We start from the raw sequence: 19,217 nt of genomic DNA, 5'->3' as shown, positions 1-19,217 counted from the left end.
GCAAATGTTCCATGTATTATAAGCACAAATTGTGCAATATTCCACTCTGCAATAAAAGATTCTTCTTTTTCATTAATGAGTAAAATAAAGGCTGAGTATATTAAAAGTTGTAGGCATAATTTTCAATGATCTCAACATTTAGTAGGCTGTAATAACTTGATGAAAATAAAACAAAACAAATCAGAATGTGCTTCCTATGAGACAGCCAGAGTAAGTGTGTCCAGGATATTCTTACCTTTGCAGAGTGAACTAGATACTTAACTTTAGCAATACACCCAGGCATGCTGAAAGCCTTTTTGTTCTCCTTTTTATCATACACAGTTAAACCTCTCATAGTTACTAAGTTCTCAATTCCCCATTAAATTGATTAAAATGTAACTCCTTGAATACTTAAGTACAACGTGGTATCTGTGATATTTTAAATACTATTGATTGCAATTGATCATTACAAGCAATTGCTGGTAAGAGTAGAGTTGATTTGATTTACAGTAATTATATAAATTCTATTCTGCAGAGTTGTATGAACTAAGTCAGCCATTTAATATACAAATAACTTCTGAATCAAATTCCTGATTGAATGTCTGAAATTTTCTAGTGCCTTTAGGTACCATTTAACAATATATTCTTTTCAAATATCAATGATCTTGAATGTGCCAGAATGCTCAGGAATAAACCATAGTAAGAGAGCATGTCAAACATGAAAGACACTCCAATTATTTACATACACAAACATACAGTTTTTAAATGCTTTATTCTATGGAATAAAAATGGAATTAAAAAGATCAATATTACGAGTTATATACTAAGAGTGCATGTTGTTTTCTACTGGTTTGTTTTCTTATGTTCTTTCATCATAAATAACATTACAAGCAAAAAATGATTCTCACAGGCAGGCAGAATAGGAACATGTATGTGCTCCTGAAGAATGTAATGACAACTGAAAAATGAAAGTTGTGCATCATATTTGGGAGTAGGAGGGTCAGATTGTAGCTCCTTTCATTAACCTCTCTTCTTACCTATTACCAAAGTAAATGCTCCTGAAATACCATGAACAAAAGCAAGTCTCCTGGTATTTTATGTTATGAAATGGACTAATGCAATCACTAAGTGACATTTCATGGAAGGAAGAAAGTTACTGGGAGTTATGTGGCAGGCAGGGAGAGAAAGCATTCAAAGATAGGCAATGTTCATATGACACATCCAACAAAGAAAAGACTCTATCCCGAGATGAAACTGAAAAACATGTAGCTGAAGTACATGACAACATGTGTGTGCATATACATATAGTGACTGTAGGAAAGCTTTGTATCTATCTCCTTTGATCTTAGTACCGGTCAGGTACTTGCTTGAAAACAAGAAATAGTTTAAGAGATGTTTAATTTGTACCAGCTGTCTATAACTGCCAGGAGTATTTCTGGCAGCTCGTGGCATTTGTGCAGCATATCACTACCCCAGCATAAAAAACGACAATGTGTGCTTCAAGCAGCTTGCAATCTATGAAGTACAAAAACAAAGATGTAGAAGGAAAGAGGGGAAACATATGGAAGCTAATACTGTAAAGACGTTCTTCACCTAAAAATCAATTACTTTATAAAGCAATATTAATATCATTACTTCATAAATACCTTTGCAGAACAGAAAGGATTCTTCCTTCTAGGAATCCAGAGTTTCTATCTAAGTTAGAAACAGCCACATCAAAACTGATGGCACCCTGGAGTTAAATAAATAGTCTAGTCCATTCTCATGCCCGTTTTAAAATTAAAGGAAGCATATGTGTTTATTAAAGATAAATTTCAGGTATATGCTCCTAAGAATTCTGACAGCTTAAAATAGGATCAAACTCCTGGATTATACTTGGTATTATCTGTGCCACTGCGATGCAGTGGAAAAAGCAAGTGTGTGTTAAGTTGACAATGAGCACAACTTTAGAATGAAGCAAAAACTGCACTCTTTCTTGCTGGTTAAATCTGTCAGAGGTTTAAATACACATGTAGCAAATAAACTCACTTTCAGTGTCTTGCTTGCTCTCTTGCTGATCTAGAAGGAACAAGGGCAAATATTCCATTACTAAAGTAATATTGTTGCTAGGTTTTCCTGAACTTAAGTGTGTACAGCTTTACCAAAATAAGAGAGGCTATCACATCTATTGAAGGTGTAAAAGTAGATTTTTCTCTGAGAGCTTCTCTTTCCTTCTCAACATTGCCCCACTTCCTCCAATTTCAAACACACACACACAAAATCTGTCCGTTTACCTACTTCTCAGGCAAAATTCAACATTCTTAATGACAGTTAAAATTATCTAAGCATAAGTTGTATGTATAATCCTTTGCTTTAAGTTTTCAAAGGGGGGAAATTATATGGGGCTCAATTTCCAGTTTTCTATGTCTTTGAGACAAGTCCCATTGAGGACAGTGTCACATCTGTAGTCACTTACTTGGAGCTCCAGATCTTAACATTGTATCATTCAATGGCTTCTTGTGGCCTAGAATCTATCCTAATACACACAGTTCTTTCCTGTTACCCTGCTACAGTCCTTCTCCGTCCAAACTGGAAGGCAGGATTGATATGCTGAGCCCTGGCATCTCTGCCCTTTACAGACATGCAGGAAAGGTACAGCACTTGCTTTAGGAAGGAATGAAAAAAAGAAACTGCTGTGGGTGGTGGCAGCTTCAGATCGCTTCTATCTCTCTGAGACCTGAACACTGCTATTCTGCCTGTTTAAAAAAAAATCTAATAAACCAGAATCAGAGTCTAAACTAAAACAAAATAAAAAAAGAAAGAACGGAATGAAGACACAAAAAGAAGAGGGCAGAAGAAAACAAGAGGAAGGAGTTGGCTTGGAAAAGATACAGGATTCATTTCTGCTAATCAGTGAAGCTACTCTGAAAGTTAGAAGCTACTTGGTAATGGCATCAATTCCAGCTCAAAATAGAGGAGAAAAAGACAAGCAAATCAAGATATCTGGGGCAATATTTATCTGAACAATTTAAGTGTATATTTATCTGAACTATTTAAGTGTAATAGAAACTAAACTGTCTTTTAGCATTCGTATCATCTAAAAAGAGCCACAGACAAGCAGAAAAGAAAAGAGAATAAACTTTGTTTTACAGAGGTTTGTTTTGTTAAAAACTGTTGTGTTAGACTAAGGTTCAATTTGTTGTGCCCAGGAAGAAACTGGCAATCAGAAGTTGCCAACAGGAAAAGCAAAATTAAATGACAATTGGTTTGCCAGTGGATGGACACTGTTCACTTTTGCAATAAATTCCTTCTCTTTTTTTGCCATCGCTTAAAAGAAATATCCCTTGATGTTGCTGAAGGTGTAACTCCCAAGTGAAGAAAAATGACTCCCTATCTGACTCTTTAGTGGTCTCCTAAACTTGTAAATCATAGCAGCTGAATAACAGTAACAATCTATCTGATTGGCTTTTTCCTCTCTGTGGACACTCTCCTTAAAGCATCTGGACCTCACAAAATAGCAGGAATCGTCTCCAGGAACAACCTCCAGTGCTGCTGTGTGAATTAACTTGGCAGCAGGTGCTCAGCAGGGAAGGGGCAGATCAGTTTCCCTTCATCTTTCCAATTAACCTGCTGGTTTTCACTATAGCGCTGTTCAAGTTATTTATTCATGCATGTTACTTTTAGCAAAACAAGGAAAATTACAGGAGAAAGAAAAGAACCCCTCTCTGTCAATCAAGTTCTGCGGTTAACTGCTATGGGCAAAGAGAGTCTTTACGTCAGGGCACTCAGGTATACCCAGGGAGTCCTCTGACATTCCTAGTAGTCACAATATTAAAATGAGCCTCCCTGAATTCTTATTCCTTTTATGAGGAGAAGGGATTGATGAAGTTCATCGAGAACCAGAGTCCAGCCAGAGACTTATTAAATACCATTTCACTTATGACATACTGAACATGTGGGATAGACCAGGAGCTGCATTCTGTCCTGCAAGCTTAAGGAAAGGTGTGAGACAAGTGATCTTGACAATTGCCTTAACTCATCACGAAGTTTTAAATCAGTGTAACGACAGCTCCAGGACTTTTTTAAAACATAAAATCAAATCAGGCATTTAGATAAGCGGGTGATTGAGTTTCTTAAGTTTGTAGTCAATACACAGAAAAGATGACCAGGACACCACAACAGACTTGTGGATCACACTGTGAGCTAGAGAATCATTCTGGCATAACATTTCATTCTACTAATTCACATTGTTTGCCATAGTTTATGAAGACTCATGTCTTAAATTTTTCTTTGTGTTTTGAAGTTGTTTTTGTTCATTTTCTCAAATAGTTCAATCTTTTTTCATAAAGTTTTACAAAAAAAACCCCAAAATTTAGAAGATGGAGTTGATCTTTATCTCAAAGTACTTCAACCAAAAAGGATAGAAGTTAAAAACTTATGAGTGGACAACACTGTGAAGCACTCCTATTTATTCCAGTTCTTAATGGAACTACCGTAATAAAGTAAGATCAAACTACAACTTGTTGTTTCCCCAAATCTCGATTCAATTTACACTTTTTTTTCTCTTCAGTCTGTTTCTACCTGTTCTGTCTACAAGCAGATTTGCCAAACACTGTTATGGGAATATCTCCCTTGCAGCTGGAACAAATAATGATAATGCAGCAGGGCTTAACAAGGTGTTCAGTGTGATTTCTAGACAAAAGTGGCTTGAGTAACCACAACTGAGGATGTGTTTAACACAGGGCCAAGGATTTCCTGGAGATTCCCAACTGTACTCAAGATCCCCAATCTCACAAGATTCTTGGATGAAGTATTTTAAGAGAAAGTAAAGGTAGTACTTTAAATATAGTATTTGGTGGACATAAGTGACCTTAATGGTGTTGACATCAACCTTTGGACATGAAAATAACAGGCAGGAGTCATCTTCCACTTCGTACAGACATGTATGCTGCAATTTTAAGTTTGACAATAAAATGACAGAACAAATATAAAAACAGAAGCAGTCAGTTTACATTCAAATGTCATTTTCTCTGTGCACATCACTGCAATTCTTTAATTCCCTGACGATCTCTTTAACATTTTCAGATCAGTGGACTTCCCTGCCGTGTAACCTTATACCTACATAGCTCTTTTTCTGTCTTTCTTTTTCTATCCCTTTTATAATGCTCTCAGAAAGATCAAATCATTAATGGTATGAAGGACTTTCTGGCAGAAATTATCATCTGTGCTGGATATGTTATTTATGTGAAGAAAGAAAGAAAGAAAGAATTTTAATTGGAAACTTTACTGCTGGAAACCCTGGAACCACAGAGATACATGTTTATTATGTTTATTAGAGCTACTATTTTCTGAAGTCATTATCTAAAGGGTGTTTTGTGTACATAATTTAGTGTAAAAAACAGATTCCCTGTAATACTAAGAGATCTTTGGCAAAAATAGAAGTGCAGAAAGAATATCCTTACTAAAATACTTCCTGTATTTTTTATAAAGAAAAAGTACAGTCCATTAATTTCTTTTCTGAGTTCATAAATGGCATATATTTTCACAAAAAAAACTTGAAATAATCAAGTAATTATTATCACAAACGTTTGAATGCAATCTACGACAGCAGAATGTATTGCACTTAAAGAAATGCTAGCTATATTTTTAGCAATCAATTGCAAATGCCCTAGAAAAATGCTGAGAATATTTCAGCAATACCCCCCCAACCATTCACTACTCCTAGTCCCACATGTGAGATTCCTCTATAAACACGACTGTTGGCTGTGAATTTTTTTTAAATTCTGATTCTGACAAATGGAGTAGAATAGAATATTCACAGCCTGCTTTCTCATCTAACGTAAACAGCAGGGGCAACTCAAAGCACACCCTCCTCAATGTTCACCTTTCTAAAGGAACACACAATTTACAGGACTGGCCCAGTACTGCAAAACTGATCTGCATGTCTCAGAGTACACTAGAGTACTCTGAGACATGCATGTTTGTTGCTTCTGGAAGAATGCCATTTAAAAGGCTTTGAAAAATTTGTTTATCTAAGAAGGTGCTTTTGTTTCTGTATTAGTCTGCAACACTTCTTTAAGAGAGCATATACCTGTTTAAAAGGGAATGATTCTGAGTTTGTATGTTATGCATTTGCCAATCATATCAGCAGGTGAATAGATGATCTATTTGTTCATTAGTATAAAAATTTTGTTTCCTGATTAAACTCAGTATTTTCAATGTGGATGAATAGATACACACCACATACATTTTCATGAGAACACCTGTATGTATATATGATACATACAACTATGTCATGTATAATATGTTACATATACTTACTTGAGGATCTTTCTTAAGGACAGAGTATCTCAAAATAACCAAAACAACTTCTAATAAACAACAGTATTCAAGGAAGAAGACCCTTTGCCTAATCATTATGGTAACGGCATAAATGCCTTATTCTAGTAGATGGCTCATAAAATAATCTGAAAATAAAAGATGTCATTTTTATAGTATATTTTGTCTGATTTATAACCAGGCTATACAGGCCCTGAAGCATTAACAGGTATTTCAAACTGACCTGCTTTTCATAAATGTTAAAAATTTGTGATGTGCCTTAGAAAAAGAGAATGAATGGCTGCTATCAATTTGATAGCAGACCCCAGTTCAAAAGAAAAAAAAATTTTGTGCCATAAAAATTCACCTGGCTGATCAAACTGTCTCATTTGCACCACAGTTAAGTCATGTGTCATAATTATATATAATACAGCCATTACTATAAAGCAATATACAAAACATGCCTATGAGTCACGACCAAATTCCTAAAGGATTTTTATTTTTCTAAAGACCTAGACTTTCTGGAATCTTTTAAAATACCAATAAGAGCACACAAAAAAAAGTATTACATGGGAGAATATATACTGATGGGGAGTTATATTGGAAAATTTCACATATTTTATATCTCTCATTTTTTTCTCTTTACCCATTGACCTAAATACTACTAGCTTATGCCAGAATTTAACTGTTGAATCAACTTTTGGATAAAAGAAGTAAACATCTTTTCAGGACATGTATTCCTGGACAGAAATAAAAAGTGCAGCTGAGAATTTCAAATCATGATCACCATAATATTTTAAGGTATCTTCTTACCACTTTCATACATTAAAACACCTTGAAAAAGAGAAATAATCATGTTAATACTACTCTGATGCAGAACTTGTAGTAAATAAATTCTTGAAGTAATTAAAAAAACAGGCAAATAACAAACAATGTAATAGAATAGGCATTTCTTCCTACCTTTTTCCTTTCAAAACGTGAACTTTTGATAATTGTCTGTATAATTTCTAGTTCTACTCCTTTGGAAAAGTCTGAACTTTAGATGATTGTCTCTTAAGTATTCTCAAACTTTCCTTTGACATTTAGTCCAGCAATGCTATAATCAAATGTATCTATATGGTCACTTGCAGTCTAGCACCAACTGTTGTATTTTATGGGTTTTTTAATAACACATTGAAGGAAGGATAGAAATTCCCTGCTAATGAAATTATCATGTAGAAGCAAAGATTAACTCTGAAATAACACCATTTTTAATATTAACAGGGTAGAGAAATAATAAGGATGTAAAATCTCTCTTTTTAATTTATAGTTACTAATGACAGGTGAAAAATGAAACTTTGGGCTCCAGTTCTGTTTATGCTACACAGTTACCACAGTTCTCACTGAAATACACCCTAACATCTCTGATTTTCATCTCACCCACTCTATTTTATACCCATTTATCTCCTCCGAGTCCCCAGGTACCAGTTATAATTGACAATCCCATAACATGAAAAAAAATTCAGGCCAGTGAAAACGAAAAATGCGTTAAATCAGCACTGGCTTTTGCCTGTCGTTTTTCTCTGCTGTAGCAACAGGCCAGCCACTTGTTTACTAATAATCACATTGCTTTGACATGCTTTACTTTATCCGGATCACATCACTACATGGCATGTGCATTGAATGTTAGATCTGTTAGATCTAAGAACTAATGCAGGTTGCCAAGTTCTAGTTTAGAAAGAGAGACAAAATGGCTGTCAAATGTGCTCAGCATTAAAAATATATTATTAACACAGCAATTTGCATAGATTGATGGATCATTTTTGAAATCTACATAGTCTAGTTAATTTTATTACCTTGTTAACTTAACCAAAAAGTTTCAGAGAGTAATACTGTTTTATAATGCTTTGACAAAATAATGGCTAGTTTGCATTTGAATCAAGACCTTTCCAGGACCATATTACCAAATTCCAGCAAGATGCTTTAAAGATAAATAAAAAAGCGAAAAATGTCCCAAGGCTTTTCCTTCTGCATTCCCCTTTAGAGCTGATGGATTCTTTCTGTTACTCTTACTGAACACTTACACGTGCAGTTCCAGAAGGTAAAGTTAGTGAAAGACAGGTATCTAAGCCTTCAGACCCCATTAGATTTATACTTCTACACATTACATTGATTTGAGGTTCTGTTATGTGTAAAGCTAAATCTTAGGCAGGTTCAATGAAATTTATATTGCTTTTTTACAGGTGATTGGAGAGTTCCAAGGATTCCATCCTGTGTTCTTCAGCTTCCTCACTTCACCCATATCTTTCATTTCTCAGTTACTGGTTTGCTTCTGGAGAAGTTCAAGGTCTTTATGAAAATGAAGACAATCACAGATGTTTGAAATGAATCTTGCTTTCTACCATTTTAACAGTGAACTCCAAAGTAAGAAAAATAAAGTTTAACATGAATATTTCTGGTTTTAAAATGTGATGTGATATTGGCATTTAAGTAAGTTTCACACAAAGAACATTTACTTCTCAATGCCATGATCATTATTTTTCCCTGTGCCAATATTGTATGGAACACATACCTGCACCTAAGAAAAAATTAGAATGATTTTACCAGTAGAACATAAAACTATCCTTTAAAAATAAGTCTAGATTCAAACGTATCAACCGTACTGGAGTTCTGTTAGCTAGAGAGCCAAATTCAGGTCACGCCAGTGTAGTTCCATTATGCTATTACTTTTTATAACGTCCAGTCTGAAATACAGTGGCGGAAAGCAACCACTTGACTGGAAAACACTGACCAGCATTTATCAGAGTGCTGCCTATTTGTACTGGTATAATAAAGGTCTTGTCAGAACTTTCATTACAAAAGCTGATTTTCAGGAGTTTATCATTCTGGCATAACAAAATGCTGTAAGAAATTAAAAGTGTGTTCTCTCTGCCAAAGAACATTAAAAGTTAAATGTGTCTTAAATTGGGTGAGACATTTTAAGTCAAAAAAAAAAAAAAAAAAAAAAAAAAAGACTTAACATTTTCTTGAGCTGGTGTGATTTTTTTAAAAAATGTGGCTTTGCTTTTAAAAAGTGCCAGATCATGCAGTTCTTACATACACAAAACTCCACTTCACTGAGAATAATTTGTGTGACAGAACTACAGAAAAGTGCTGTTACATATTTTTGTAAATGTCATCGAGAGTTATATTAGCTTTTTTTTATGATTTGAAAGACTGAAGTGCTATGGTATAAGATTGCCCCTAGGCACACAGGCAATCTAATAATGATTTTTTAAAGACATTCTCATATGCAGATTACATATAACAATAACAATTTGTTATCATCAGACCATTAATAGTAGCAATTTATATCCATTTTACATCCAACGTACACACATAATACATTATTATCTGCACACCTCTGCATTAGGACATCTCCTACGGTGAAGAGTAATGGTCATTTGATATGCAGGATACAGCAAAATGCATCCAGAGAAAGAATTTCAGTCAGTGAAAAAAAACAATCTCCAGTATGCAGAGGAGAATATATTGTGTTCCATTTTCAAATGAAACATTCCAGGTAGTCTCTGCAACATTTATGCATACCATATAAACATTATATACAGATAACTTGACAAAGCCAGAAATCCCCAGCTTGCATACAGGTGGATTACTGAGAATGAAATCAGGTGTACAAGAACATGCATGCATATGCCTTTAAATTTCAAGACTGGTATATACTGAAGGACTCTAACTTTGCATAAACGCTCTGCTTTGTTTCACAAAACGTGTTTCACTTGGAAAGAAGCAGAAGCTAGGGAAAGATAGCAGCATTTGAATTATGCCTCACAGCTGTAGAGATTTTTCAAAATCAATGCTAATATTGGTAAATACTATAGATTTGCAAATTAATTTATAGCACTGGCTCAAAAGATGTGCCAGAGCTTTGCAAATAATAAAATACTTGGCAGTCAGAATTAAAACATATGCAACAAAACAGAAGACATCTTTTTCATTTATTCATTCTCTTCATATCAAGCCGAGGACTTATAAGATATCAGTATGGAATCCATCTCTATACCAAGGGAGCAACTTGCATATCATAATGAAATTGTTCCCTGTTATCTTTTAATCCATGGATGAAAAGTCTGGTATAGCACAAATGAAGTGTGTAGACAAAAGCTGCAATAAAAGTATGATCAAGTAACAGTATTACAAGAGACTAGACAACTGTAGTGGCAAAGGAGAGTACATTTTAATACAAAAAAGAAGAAACATAATCATGGGAGAAAACTGTAATAGTCAAAAAGGAGAGCAGAGAAACAGTAGGTACTCTCAGCAAGACATAATTTTCCTTATTGGGAAAAAGATGACAAAAAAGATCAAGAAAGATTATTTGACTCTAGAAAAAGCTACATTCTTCATTAAAAAAATTGAAGTAAATGCTCCTGCTAGATGGAGTGCCATACAACTCCACAATTTTTTTTAACAGATATTTCTTTTGGTGTTGTATGTTAGCAGAAGACAAGCACAAAATATGAGAAAGTTGATTTGTATAAGAAATATATTTTGTATAAGATTTGTATAAGAAATTACTATTCTCATTTAAAAATAGAAAATGATAGTACAAAGACATAAGTAGTAATGTTGTAGGACTGATAAATCGTGTTGTAGGATTATACAGAAGACATACAGAATCCAGTCCCAACTTCCTTCCTCTATGTTTAGTATTACAGCCTGTATCAAAGATACAACAATGCTTCAGCTACAGGCTGTCATTAGACTGGTCTGTGCCATTTCCCTGACTGAGCTGCAGAAGCACTTCTGCATATTTTCTAACTGGGAGTTTCAAAACAACCCAAAGAGACACCCTAATGCACTCTCTAAAATCACAGTCTTTAGTGATCCATAGGGAGCTGCTAATAGGTGCCATCAATGTCATATGTGAGTATCAGATGAGCATTTTCAAAGAATGTCTGCCATGTACGCATGGCACAATGACAGGCACAGTGATTCCTGATGATTTGTCCAAAATCATACAGGAAACCTGTAACCAATCCATAGAAAACTACTCTGAACAGTTCCTTAACCATAAAACCATCACTCTTGTAGAGTGCTCTTAGATCACAATGCTAAATCTTTTTTTAGGGAGAACACTGTATGATTTACAGAAGGGCCATATATAGTGGATTAAAATGTTATAGAAAGATACATGACAGAGTTAAGTGAGTTTAAGGAGTGGCAAGTTCAAAAGGGCTACATGAAACATTTAATCTTATTTCTTATGGCTTCCTGTAACCTTGATTTTAGCTTGTATTTTAGGTTAGACTGAATACAAGCTTTGTAAGAAAACACAGAGAAACCCAAGAAGTTTGATGAGTTTTTTATGAAAGGAATGCTAGGACATTTATTTTATGCTAAAAAGAAAATAAGAAAAAAGTGAGTGTTCATGTTCAAGATGGTCCAACATACTACAGAATCTTTTGACATTCAGTGGTTATTGATGCTCCTTCTGAACTTTATGACTGCAACAACGAACTCCATTCAAAATTCTACATATAAGACTATTCCTGACTTATCTCTTTTACAGAATGAGATGCACAAAAAATTTCTGTAATGTAACAGTAACTTTATGGGAATGTATACAGCCCTTAGCCTACAGCAAAATTGAAGCTGACTTAGCTGAGCCCACAAAGAAGTTCTGGTCAAGCTGGGGTAATCTGACTTTGCTACCTTAACATGGGCAGATAGCTACTACAGTTCAGCTGATTCACACTGATCTGAGTGAGCATCTATGTTACTTTCCAAGCAGCTCCACTAGTTCTCCCTCTTTAACACTGTCAGGCAGACATCTGGTCCTTTTCTTCAAGTTATTCTGTTTAGAAGGTGGCTTATTATCTCACTGCAGACAGGGGCCCATCTTCACTCCCTCTGTAACCAGCACTTACTACCAAGTACCCACATCATGTCCTTCTACCTAACCTTTGTCCCCAGACTCTAGACAGGTCAACATATTTGTTTGCATTTGACTCAATCTGTAAGATTTTTCCATTGAGGAATGTCATGTACTCACCTAATTTCAGGCCCCTGAATGGAATATCTTCTAGCCACCTTTATTATACAAATATTAAATACTAATAATTATATAAATGTGTAAATAATTACTGGATTTTTGCCAAATGGAATACATTCCTAATTAGATAGAATTAAATGAAGACAACAATGTGACTCAATGTGACAAGGCCACCCATACAAGTTACAAAATCAAAGGTTGATGGGAAAACATCATAAGCTGTACAAAAAAACCCCCAAAAAACAAAAAACAAACAAATACCCCCCCCCAAAAAAAAAAAAAAAAAAAAAAAAACAGAAGAGGGCTTTGTCTCCATCATTCTTTAAAGCTTGCTACAAGAAGCTCTGGTTGAAATGTTAAAAAAAAAAAAAAAAAAAAAAAAGCATAGGGTAATAGACACTTGAGACTAGCTGCAGCAGGCTACCACTGCTATATTTCCTCTTGCCAGAGAAATCCAGCCCTTTCTTGAATGACTGAAACTCCTTGAAAAGAATAAGGAGGAACTGAAATGGTGTGATGGTATGGAATACATTTGACCATACCATACAGTTTCAGGAGAATATAAAGATACAGCGTTCACACAATATTCGACATAATGGTCACCTATTATGAAGAATTATTGCCATTCTAATAATAACTACTTCCTTTCTGCACCCCAGTTGTGTAATTGGCTCAAAACAGGATGCAAATTGGAACATGATCTTTGTCTTTTTAATTCACACTATCATGTTAGTTGTGCAATAGTTTACGTAGACAAGCTTTTAGGCTAAGTGTGAAAAATGAATGCTTCCTATCTTAAGGAAGGAACCAGGTGCATATTGTCAGTATATGCTAGACCTATTCTGTGGTGGATTTATTACATCCCACACTGATAAAGGGTGAATTTTACCAAATAGGAGAAGAAATTTCTTTATAGCTAATAAGTGATGATTCCCATTTCGTTTTTCTTTTTTAATCCTTTTAAGATTTTTCCTCTAGTAGAAGAGTGGGGTATTTTTTTAATCTTTACTACAACTGTAATTTCACTATGGGAATACTACCTAGTTTCTCATTAACTGACTAAAGGAAGAGGCACAATTAGGGAGAATAATAAAATTAATTGTTATTCCCCCCAACTGCCTTCATTCAGACCATGATAAAACAAAGAAACATTCCATTACCAGAACAACCAGTAAGTTTACAAGACACAAAACAAGGGAGAAAAATGATCTTATGCCATAATTATCAATTAGCTACTTGAGAGAGACAATCCCAGTGTTCAGAACAAAGACAAACCTAACGGTGGGGTGAAAACTCACTGAGAAAACTCACTGAGAAAGACATACTAAGATGCCATACATGTCTGTCAGGTAATATGACCAGATGGTGGATGGGCAGAACCTTCAGCTCTAGGACATTATTCCTCCTACTCAGTGAATTAATCCAAATTACAAGAAACCAAACATAGTCAGTGTGTTGTCCATGAACACTTCCAGCACAGGAATTATTTCTTGCAGAAAACCTTTAGAAATTAGTTCCAAGTATGAAACCAGAAATTGTACTCTGGGGGTAGTCTTGAAACAACATTTATTCAGAAGATAGTTACTTAAAAATCTGGACTATTATCTCCAAATGTTCTTATGCGCACTTGCTTATAAAAACAAAACAAAAAAGCACCTCGCCCAGAAAGCAAGAGACATTTTTCTCATATATATGTTCTTAACAACATATGGCATGAAAAGGTGGCAGGGAAATAGTTTTATTTTTTTTCTCCTACAGTCTGAGTTCTAAATGATGCAACACATTTTAGAAATTTTAAATCTCCTGTTCAACACATCCTGTGATCTTTTTTGGTGGGAAAGATATTTCTGTTTTATAATCACCTAATATTTCCAATGCAAACTGTCAGGTGGCAGCAGAAATACTACATCATTCAGAGAACCTAGCAAGTCTAGCAAATATGACAAATGATAGTGATGAGCAAATTATGCAGACTTCTCCTCTAACTCCTGCTGCTTTAAGATCTATTAACTCATGAAAGCTGATCTCTCCATCTATGATTAGAATTTAGCTCATTCTGCTAGGATTAAAGCAAAATGTACATTAGAACAATTTTTAATGTGATCAAATAATACTTAGCTTACTAATCTGCATACATAACCAAAACATTTTAAACTTGTGAGAAGAAAGAGCAAGTTACTGCTGTCCACATAGCTTCTATCATTTAATTTAATTCAAAAACTGAAATTTAATTTCAGTTTTTGTATGCAAAAATGTTTTGAAAAATAGATGTGCTTTTGCTGCTTTGTTTGACTACAACATTGGCCATTTTAAAAGATAAGTAGACAAAGATAGGAATGGAGGCAACTACTACTATTACATACTTTTGAAGTCCTCCCACATAAATGTCATGGTTGCTGTTGGGCTTCAATGACATGTTTTTAAAGCATTTAGGGAGGCTTTGAAAGGTAAAGGGCTATTGGAACAGTATTTCTGGGGAAGAAAAGACAAATTTCAGAAAGATGATACTGTGGATCTTACTATTGTCCTAATAATATTTAATACAGAACTTAAATACTCAGTAAGAACAAGGTCAAGAAGTCTCTTCTGTTTGTTGAGCAGTTCAGTGTTGAGACCCTGATTTAATTATTATTTTTCCTCAGTACTTTTCTGAAATTAAGTCATATTAAAAATGTAATTTGTTCTTATCTCTATCACTTCTTTCCTCCATGTTATCTTTTTATGATAATTTACTGACCAAATTATTATTTTTTGTTTTGTTTTCATGACCTCTTATCCCTTCCTTACTATTTTAAAGTAATCTCAGTGTTACTCGCTTTTCTGCACTTTTATTGAGAAATTAATGAGATAAACGAGAAAAAAAGAGATAAAGATGTTACACTATCTGGGCACAATAAAACTCCTATAGCACAGAAATTCACAGCTGTCCAATCTATCTCCTCATCATGAGTAAGCACTGTCATACATATGGTACACAACACTGACCTCAGATCTTTTCCACTCAGATTGCATCTGCTTCTTAATTAGCTTGATTTATAAAATGAAACATAATTGACACCTTGTCAACATTATGTTGCTAGCAGCAGAACTAATAAATTATGAATAAATAAAGTCTCTTTTGCCATGTAGGCATGATGGCATGCTGCATATATACATCATTATCCTGTATTTCATCCCTCACATTTTGTGTTGCTTTGGGTTGGGTCATGTTTACATAAATTTCCTGAAATAACTATGAAATTGTGATTGATTCACATGATAAAAATAAGGCTTTCTCTACAAGGATATGATGCTGTGGAAATAAGTCTTATTTTCCAATCTGCATTTACAAGTCTTCTGCAGTAAGATATATTTGTGAGATTGGAAAGAAGTCACCATAACAGAGAGAGATTAAAACAAGACTGAAAAGTTAAATAGCATTTGGAACAGAAATGCTCCAGGAGAAACATTTTCCCAGCTACAAAGCCGTAAAAAGTACAGACGTGGTGGGGAACACAGCAGAGCTGAAGAAGAGCGAAAAGATGCCTGAAAGAGGACAATTGGCTTACCAGATGGCCCCCTCCTTGCTGGTTCATTCATCATGTTGGCCTGTCCAGCTGAATGAAGACGTGATGGATCACATCGAGCTTAGGACGGAGAAGAGAGAGATTCTGTCTGTCTGGAGCCCTGCATCCTGAATACAGGAGAGGAGTCAATAAGGTTTCAGATGGACAGAATAGACAGAATGGTCAAAGAGCGGAGGAAGATGGTAGCTGAGTTACACTTTGAAAAGTTGATTCTATTTTTCTGACACTCAGTTTCAGCTAAAGCGGCTGTGTGCACCAAGAAGAATTCATCTCTTCAGTCTACGTAAGTGGTGGAAAGTACATATCAATTTTAAGAAGGAGTAAATCATCCAGATAGGGCTAAAAAGTATGTTTCCAGAGGTATTGCACTTAGTCTTCACCTGTTCTGTGGCTCTGATTAGAAGGGAGTCTAGAAAAAGAAATGGTCTACATGCAGGAAGAAAGATGGGAAAGACAGCAGAGTAAGATGTCAGTGAAGGAAGTGGCATACAAAGGATAGAGGGAGGAAAAATGTTGCTCTCCCATCTATATTAATGAAATCTTCACTTCAGAGAATAACATAACATCCTTCTGTACCAGAGAACTTGTTTCAAATAGTACTCTGTTGATATTCAACATCAAGGAGTAACAGAACAGGGAATAACAGAAAACAGTCAATAGCAGAAAGCTACCAGACATGAAAGATATATATAGAGAGAATATTTTCACCGGTGGTCTCAGAGTAGATGGAAATAACAGTATTGTACCATGGAAAAGCTTACTAAGACTGGAAGTTGGTACAGTAGAAGAGCTGAATATATTGCTTCAACTGCAATAGAAAATCATATAATGGAAATTGGATTCAATGCCTAGCAAGACAGAACTTTTTAGCATTACTGGAATGTACTGGGGTTCCTTGGTAATGCTTTGCAATTAACTTGAAATTCTACCAGTCTTCTGTATTTTGAGAATATTCTAAAGATTTATAGCACTGATACCCACCTGATGTTGCTTATCACTCTATCATTAGCAGAAAGGGTTTGTCTTTTTGAGTCCTTAGACACAGGCTATTACTTCCCAGGATGACATTATATCTTAGAATTCTGTCAGATATGTAAATAAGAAAATTGATTACTTTTCCTACAAAGAATGGTCTAACATAGCTTCTGATCCAAAGCAGTTTCAATCAGGGCAATTGTCTAAGGACTAAGGACGAAGGAACTTGAGTATAATAAATAAGGAACTGCATTTCCTCTGCCCCTTATAAAAATGAATGATTTCAGGGCCTCACAGATATCATCTAAGGCACATCTACTTCCTGCAGGAAAAGCATTTGCACTCGCTGAATACCACATTTTGCATATTAATGGATTGGAAGCTAGAATCTGTCTTTTCCTTTTTCAGGCCTGCCTCTCTGCTCCAATAGTGACAAAGGTAAAGTGGCATAGCGTTCTCTTATCGCCACACAGCCAGATCCTATTTCTTCCTTGTTTTCCAGCACACAGACCTGAGACATTACACCTCAGCATACACCTGAGACATTATTCTTACAAAGGAGCTTGGACCCAAGCTGTGTAGTCTAACTTGTGCATCAGGAATAGAATGCAATAGTTCAGGCCTATAAATCATACATTATTTTTCAAGTAAGAAAGGCAGTTATGTGTCTGAAATATAATTAGGAGGTTTCTGAAACAGAATTTCACATGAGAGTAGTCTGAATCTGCAGAACTAAAATTTTCCATGGGGCAAAGTCCTTAACTACCAAATGATTTGTTTTGATAAACCTGAGACCTTTGTACTCAGCCTGGGCAAAACATCCTAAGTTTTTTTGTTTAGCTTCTATAAATCATAATTTATAATAAAAAGTAAAAGAAAATCCTATTGAGAAAATATTTCAACCATGCCAAAGGATATCTTTCAATAATTTTATATTCACCATTTCATTAACTATATCATTTCATAATAATAATAACAATCTCAAGTAGTTCTATTATCCCCTTTCTATAAAAATTGTTGATATTTGCTATTTAAAATGCTCCAGTTATAATTCCATGCCAAGAAAAAGATTTAAAGTATATGCACACATGCGCACACACACACACACACACACATATATGTTTTTTTCACACTTTGAATGCTCCTGGAGACACATGACGTGTCAGTGGCTGACAAATTCTGGCACAGAAGTGCCAGATTATAGGTTAGTCTGTTGTTTTTCAATGCATAGGCATAACTTATTTTTAATTCTGCTACTTTCACATTGAATGCGCCTAGCTATGAAAGTATTCCCTGTGATTTCAGGTGACAAAACTATGCCTATTAAGAGATTAGTGATCAATAGTATTTCCCAGATTACCATCATATTCTTTTACTATTTTAGATGTAGTCTCATAAATGCTACTCCATGCCACTAATATTACAGACATAGTAGAAAAATACTTGCTTATAGGGTGTAGGACACATCTCTGAACATATCTCTTAATTCTACCTTCTAAGAACAACAGTAACATGGATGTGATTTCATATGTTTTAAAACTGTACTTAGAAAAAACATGCAAAAGTCTAATTACCTATGTATAAAAAAATGAGGATGATAGTTAAACGTATTAGGCATGCTTCCCTGCAGAACTGCTATTGTGAAAGTCCCTCTGGCGTGGATGGCAGCTGGGCCACAAAGTTTCCTGAGGCTCTTGAAAATTGCATGAAACTGCAAAAGAGTAAGAGGTTTTACAGCTTATATCCAAGGGACCGTGTAGGTGCTGAAATTCTGAATGTTTATTGTACTTTCATCAAGAAATTACGGGTTTAATTATGTCCTTGCTAAGATAATTTGTACCTGAGGTCAATGGGTTAACTTTGAAATTGGGCAAAGTGGAAGGAGAACATTGAAGTAGCTGCACCACCTCTTAACTCTCCAAGGTATGTATTTGGAAGGAAAAGTCAATCATCAAAAGCACAGGAGCTTTAGCAGGTAGCTAAGACAATGCCAGAGACACTCATCAAGAAATGCAATATGAAACTAATTCAGGGGAAGAAACTTATTTTAGCATGTGAGAGTTACTATTGTGGGAACAAAAAAGACATCTTCCAGGTAGGCATTTGACAGATGCTGCCAAAAAGTATTTGCAGGGAAAAAATGTGAACAAATCTAGGTTTTATTGAATTAGAAACCACTGACTGATATGGAAGTACTTTCTCTAATTAAGCAGTTCTGGTCATTCGCTTTTAGTTTTCTAAATTAGGACATCAAAATGAGAGGTTGCAGGTATTCCTTTCTCCAGCTATTTCTAAATACTTTAGAAATCCTGGTTTATAGATGGTAAGGAGGTGATGAGAAACAACAAATTTTGAATAAGATGTGC

The 19,217-nt window shown here is 35.0% G+C and overlaps 1 protein-coding gene across 4 annotated transcripts in view; it reads right to left on the bottom strand.

Annotated features, from left to right (window-relative positions):
* Window positions 1–19,217, bottom strand: part of CDH8 (cadherin 8) — a 129,481-nt gene that overhangs the window by 2,361 nt on the left and 107,903 nt on the right. The gene's annotated exons all lie outside the window — the stretch shown is intronic.

Source organism: Rhea pennata, chromosome 13 (genome assembly GCF_028389875.1).
Source record: "Rhea pennata isolate bPtePen1 chromosome 13, bPtePen1.pri, whole genome shotgun sequence".
In the NCBI taxonomy this organism is placed as follows: Eukaryota; Metazoa; Chordata; class Aves; order Rheiformes; family Rheidae; genus Rhea; species Rhea pennata.
The sequence above is the reverse complement of the archived record's forward strand: the minus strand, read 5'-3'. Positions and strand labels throughout refer to the sequence as shown.